This window comes from Astyanax mexicanus, chromosome 8, assembly GCF_023375975.1.
Source record: "Astyanax mexicanus isolate ESR-SI-001 chromosome 8, AstMex3_surface, whole genome shotgun sequence".
NCBI classification, from domain to species: Eukaryota; Metazoa; Chordata; class Actinopteri; order Characiformes; family Acestrorhamphidae; genus Astyanax; species Astyanax mexicanus.
This window is the reverse complement of record NC_064415.1, coordinates 47233823-47240000: the sequence shown is the minus strand read 5'-3', so window position 1 is coordinate 47240000 and position 6178 is coordinate 47233823. Positions and strand designations below refer to the sequence as shown.

General features: G+C 41.6%; 1 protein-coding gene across 1 annotated transcript in view; it reads left to right on the top strand.

The window, feature by feature from the left end:
- Positions 1 to 6178, top strand: part of nrbp2a (nuclear receptor binding protein 2a) — a 90651-nt gene that overhangs the window by 60710 nt on the left and 23763 nt on the right. The window lies entirely within an intron of this gene.

Genomic DNA, 6178 nt, shown 5'->3' with positions numbered 1-6178 from the left:
CTTTGGCTTCTTGGAGGTGCTATAGTAGAACATAAATTACATCTAAATGCACATGATATGTAGCCATAGGATTCTTGTTGCATGTTATGCTTTTTTGGAGCCTTTAAATCTTTGCTATTATATGTCTTTATCGAAACTGCATTGTTTTTTTCACTGCCCTGTTGTGCCATTGACTGTGTCTAAAGTGATAAAAAAAGGAGATTCTTTTGTTTTTTTCTTCTTTTTTAAATGTACTTCCTGCTACAGCAGCTGAATGATTCCCAGTACAATAATATTCCATAATACCCCAAAAGTATTGAATATTGCCATATATTAAGACTAATAATCTGTTCTTATATCAGTAATACAGCTGTAAACCCTGAAGAGAAGCAGTTTTACAGTGAGTATTTGAAGTGTTTAAAGAGAGCTCCGGTGAGTCAGAGCAGAAGCTCCTGTGTTCTGCTAGTTAGCTAATCTCTGATAGGGGGGAGTTCACCCTGCTGTGTTTAAGATTAGATATTTTGGTAGAGAAATTAGTAAAATAAATAACCAGTCAGACTTAAGAAAATGTTTTAACACTTGTAGAAATGCACTAAAATTGTAGTTAATTCTAATTGCTAGGCAATGGTAACCGCAGGTAACCGCATCTTGTGAACCATAAGGCCTATTCTCAAGATAATTTTTTTAGACTTGCTAAGCTAAGTGGCTGTGCTTAGATTGCCACTTGCGGCTTTATTATATATATTTTTTTTCGTTTACTGGATCCTTTAACAAGATAATCACTCATGCAGAAGAACAAGTACAATGTTCTGGAATGGCCACCTCAGTCCCCAGACCTTAAAATGATTGAAATCTGTGGTGACATAAAGCGGGATGTTTATGCTCGAAAACCTGACTGAACTGGAGATGTTTTGTAAAGAAGAATGGTCCAAAATACCTTCAGCCAGAACCTAGAGTCGCATTGGAAACTATAGGAAGTGTTTATTTCTGCAAAAGGAGAATCTACTAAATATTGATGTCTTTTTTTTGTTGAACCCAAATTTATGCATCTGCCTAATTTTTGCACACTTTCAGTAAATCCTATAAACTCCATTTAACTTCTCTAATATCACTGTGTTTATCTGCTATATGATATATTTAACAGAAATGATCTAAACATCCAATGATTTACAAGGGGACATCATGAAAATTGTCTAAACTTTTTAAGTTTATGCCACTGTATTTCCTGCTATGTTTAAGTCTAATAAAATTAGATATAAAATTGGCTATGAAATATGATTATGAATATGGCAATGAAATTACCACTACATCTGTTTGATTTGTGTTCAGCTGAGCAGCTGATTCAAATTAAATGCTTTCCACTTTAAACTGTAACAGAAACATTGTAAATATGATTTCTTTCAGCAAAGTTTAACTTTATCAAATTTTAACTTTATTAAAATATCTCCTCAAAACCACATCTGCACCTCCACGCAACACCTTTGCTCAACAAGGTACAATAATTACAAAATAATAATACAAAATATTTACTTGAATTTCTGCATAAATTGGTCATTGTTTCATCAAGTCACAACAATAGACAAACACAGTCTGCTTAAAATAATACCACACAAAAATTATGTTTACATGTTTTTATTGAGCACAACATGTTAACATTCACAGTTAGGGTAGAAAACGTATGTGAATCCCTACATCCCTACCTAATGACTATTCTAAGAGCTAATTGGAGTCAGGATGTGATGAGATTGGATTTGTTAGTTAAAGCTGCCAAGCCCTATAAAAACACAAACCAGTTTAGAGTTTGCTGTTCTTAAGAAGCATTGCTTAGTGTGAATCATGCCTAGCACAAAAGATCAACTCTCAGAAGACCTACGTTCAAGAATTGTTGACTTGCATGAAGCTGGGGTTACAAAAGTATTTCTAAAATCCTTGATGTTCATGTGTCCACGGAACGACAGACAGTCTGCAAATGGAGAAAGTTCAGCACTGTTGCTCCTCTCCCTGGGTGTGGTGGACCTTTAAAAATGACTGCAAGAGCACAACACAGAATAATCAATGAGGTGAGGAAGAATCCTAGAGTGTCAGCTGAAGACTCACAGAAATCTCTGGCACATGCTAACATTTTTGTTGACAAATTAACAAAACTGGTTGACACCAGATATCCAGATAATATTGCTAAACTGTTTTGGGAGGAGGAATGATCCAAAATTCCTCCTGACTGTTGTGCAGGTCTGATCTGCAACTACAGGAAACCTTTGGTTGAGATTATTTCTGCCAAAGGAGGATCAACCAGTTATCACATACCCCCCACCAACTGTAAATGATAACATGTTGTGTTCAATAAAATCATGCAAACATATATTTTTGTGTGGTATGAGTTTAAGCAGACTATACAGTTTGTCTATTTTTGTGACTTAGATGAAGATCAGAACCCATTTAGTGATTCATTTTTGCAGAAATCCAAGTAATCCAAAAGGGTTCACATACTTCTTCTTGCAACTGTAGCACTTTTTAAACATAGAATCAGAGACGTTATTATTGATGGGAACAGCCGCTGGAGTGGCATCTCAGGAAAAGGGTCCACGTGCAAGAGAGAAAAATCTGTCTCAATGGTAAGATCTGCACAGGCACAGTAGTTATACCAAGCTACATCATGTAGTCAAATGCTATAAACTTTAAAGAGCTTTTTGTTATATTCCTGAAACAGGTTTTTCCCCATTCAAAGAGATTGAATTCAAAGACATTCAAAGAAATTCTGTGAAACAGGATCATGATATTGCATCGTGAGTTGCCCGGTGATTCCATTCCCAATGCCACAATATAAGATAAAAAATGAATTAAATAATAATAATGATAGTAATAATAATAGTTTATTATTAGTTATAATAGTTTATTATAGTTATAATAGTTTATTATTAATATAGTTTATTATTATATTAATGGTATTGGTAATAATGGTAATGTATTAATGATAATAAAAGATGCCTGGAAAGTTTTGGTACCTTGTGGCACCAGATTGTTTCAGCAGTATTTTGTTTTTTATTTTTTGAACTTTGTGGATGTAAGGTCCTGGCCCTGTTTCCTGTCTGTCCTCGTGCCTGTGTTGTCCCACGTGACCCGTGCCCCTGTGTTCTGCCTGTGTTTTTCCACTCACCTGTGTTCTTTTGTAACTCCGCCCCTTCGTCCCAGGTGTTTCATGTTTCCTGTGTGTGTGCACCTCTATTTAAGGTCCGTCTTCCATTTCCCCGGTGTCGATCCTTGTACGTTTTTACGTCTGTTAGTGGTCCGTGTGTTTCCCCAGTTTCCTCAGTCCAGTTTTCAGTTATTTCCCAGTAAGTGTATTCCAAGTTTGTTTTGTGTTCATTTTTGTAATAAATCCCGTTTATGTTTGCATTTTGCGTCCGCCTCCTCGTCCTCCCTGCACCCTCACCCTGACAGAAGGATCGACCCCAAAAATGGACGCAGCAAACCGCTGGACCAGCTCCAGGTTGGCGATTCGCCACGCTCCATGCGGGACCCCGGCGTTGGAATCCCCGAGGCCTAAAGGACGCCACAGGCCTCGGGGTAGACGTTCTAAGGGGTCCCGCCAGCCGAAGGAGGATCCCTTTTCCGGGGAAGAATTGCTTGGGGGGGCGCTGCGGGTGTGTGCGGGGAGCCTCGGGACTCGTCTCAGGTTGGGTGAAACCTACGAGTACCCGAGGCTCGTGGAGCGGAAGCCGTGGGACTTCATCGGTTGCGCTCCCAGCAGCTCCGAGGAGGAAGAGGAGCTCTACCCCGCACCAGCCCGTACTCCATTGCCGTTTCCCCCAGGGGCTGTACTCTACCCGCGCTCGGTGACTTTCGCGGCCGAGATGCCGCGCTCTGTGAAGCTCGCGGCTGAGGCTCCTCGCCCCGACGAGGACTGGGGTGGCATGGATGCAGGCTGTGAGGAGTCCTATTCCTGGGACTACTCCGATCTCCTCACACCTGTGTCCAGTGAAGAGGAGTTTGAGGACTGCCCTCCTGCACCAGCCCGCCAGCCGCTACTTCCTCCCGCGGTAGCTGCCGATCCGCGCCCAGTGTCTTTCGCGGTGGCAGCCGAACCAGTTGCGCGTTAAGGGGGGGGTTATGTAAGGTCCTGGCCCTGTTTCCTGTCTGTCCTCGTGCCTGTGTTGTCCCACGTGACCCGTGTCCCTGTGTTCTGCCTGTGTTTTTCCACTCACCTGTGTTCTTTTGTAACTCCGCCCCTTCGTCCCAGGTGTTTCATGTTTCCTGTGTGTGTGCACCTCTATTTAAGGTCCGTCTTCCATTTCCCCGGTGTCGATCCTTGTACGTTTTTACGTCTGTTAGTGGTCCGTGTGTTTCCCCAGTTTCCTCAGTCCAGTTTTCAGTTATTTCCCAGTAAGTGTATTCCAAGTTTGTTTTGTGTTCATTTTTGTAATAAATCCCGTTTATGTTTGCATTTTGCGTCCGCCTCCTCGTCCTCCCTGCACCCTCACCCTGACAGTGGAACTTTGTATGTAGGGTTGCAGCGGTAACCGGTTTCACGGTATACCGTGGTATTAAAATGCACGGTTATCATACCGTGTGTGTTTGCTTATTACCGGTAAAACGCAAGCCAGCGGAGAAAGTCACCCGCGCATGCGCAACTCTGCTCCGCTTCAGCTACTCAGCACACAGCGGTGAGAATGGCAGAAAGTGCATCAGAGCCTAGATTCTCTGCCCGAACCAGACCTGACCCGAGGACCGACCCGAAATCGGGTCCGTTCGGGCCGAGATTTCCCACCACATTCCTCGGGCCGGGTCGGGTTGGGCTCCAGAAAATAGTCTGAGATGTAGGCATCTGTTTTTTAATTATATATTTTATTTTTAAATAAAGCTCTGGTGTGATAATCACAATGTTAATGCTAAGTAACCAATTATTATTGTTAATGAAAACGAACCAAATAACGAAAACTGAAAGTGAAACTTAACTAACTTATTTATAAGCGCTGTTTTCACTCCCGCAGTTCTACAGCGGGAGGTGTTGTGCCGATTCTGTCCGCGAAGCGGGAGTCGGATTGAGCAGGGAGTCGGATTCGGCATAACAGCGGCAGCGCGGCTGCACCTCGCGGTCCGCGGTGTTAGTTGTAAGCGCTCGCGCTAGCCGCAAAATACGACAGAAAACACTGAGAAACTGCAGAATTATGAATTGGACTAAAATGAGCACGAGGAGATAAAAGAGAACCTTTACCTGTGAGTAGCTCTCATCAGAACACGCAAATCTCTCTCTCTCTCTGTGTCTCTCTCTCTCGCACGTGAACTTCTCCGCACTGTGTTTAGCTGTTCTTAAAAATCATTTTTATTAAATAATAGTTCTATGCTTCTATGTTAGTGTTAATTAACATAATTCTGATCATATTTCGCTCATTCAAACAGCCTGAAAACAGACTTGTAATCTTGTAATCAACAAGCTTGTAATCAATGTGGCCGTAGTCACAGCTAAAGGAGGAAATACATCAAACCTGTTCTCCCATCTCCGAGAACACCACCCCGCTGTGCAGCGGAAAGTATGTGTTTAGTTTATAATTTTAATCTGAACATAAATAAAAACCTCTTTGTAGTCGTGCACAACCCATGCGGTAAGCGCCCGCAAAAGCGCTGAGTTATCCGAAATTTGGGCACGCAGGTACAGGCGTGAAGTGCGTGCTACGATGGATTCACGTGTCCGTGTAAAGGTCCTGGCCGGACTGGATGTGAAAGACGCCATTCATTTACATGCGTTAATTTTCAAATTCTGACGTGCCTGTTTTTCATATGTTGAAGGTTTTAAGGTGTGAAAGCCTTAAAATAGAAATCTCTATTGTGAGGATCATGTCAGAAATAAATCCCCTCTTTCTGCAGTATCTGGTTATATACCAACTTTTTTTATATATATATACACTCTTAATGCCCTTAAGAGTAGTGGAAAAACATGGTTTCCTTCACCTGATGGTGTAGTTTCTACAATAAATAGTTAATTGAACAAAAAAACTTTGTTGTAATTTCTTTAAGGGTCAGTTTAATAATATATGTAACAAACTGTGATACCGTGATAACCGTGATACCGCGGTATTTTCCGAGACGGTTATCATACCGTGAAAATCTCATACCGTTGCAACCCTATTTGTATGATTTGATTTTAGGATTTGTCAGAAATTCAGATGCAGGGAAGTTCTAACCCATTAAGAGGTTTTAAAGG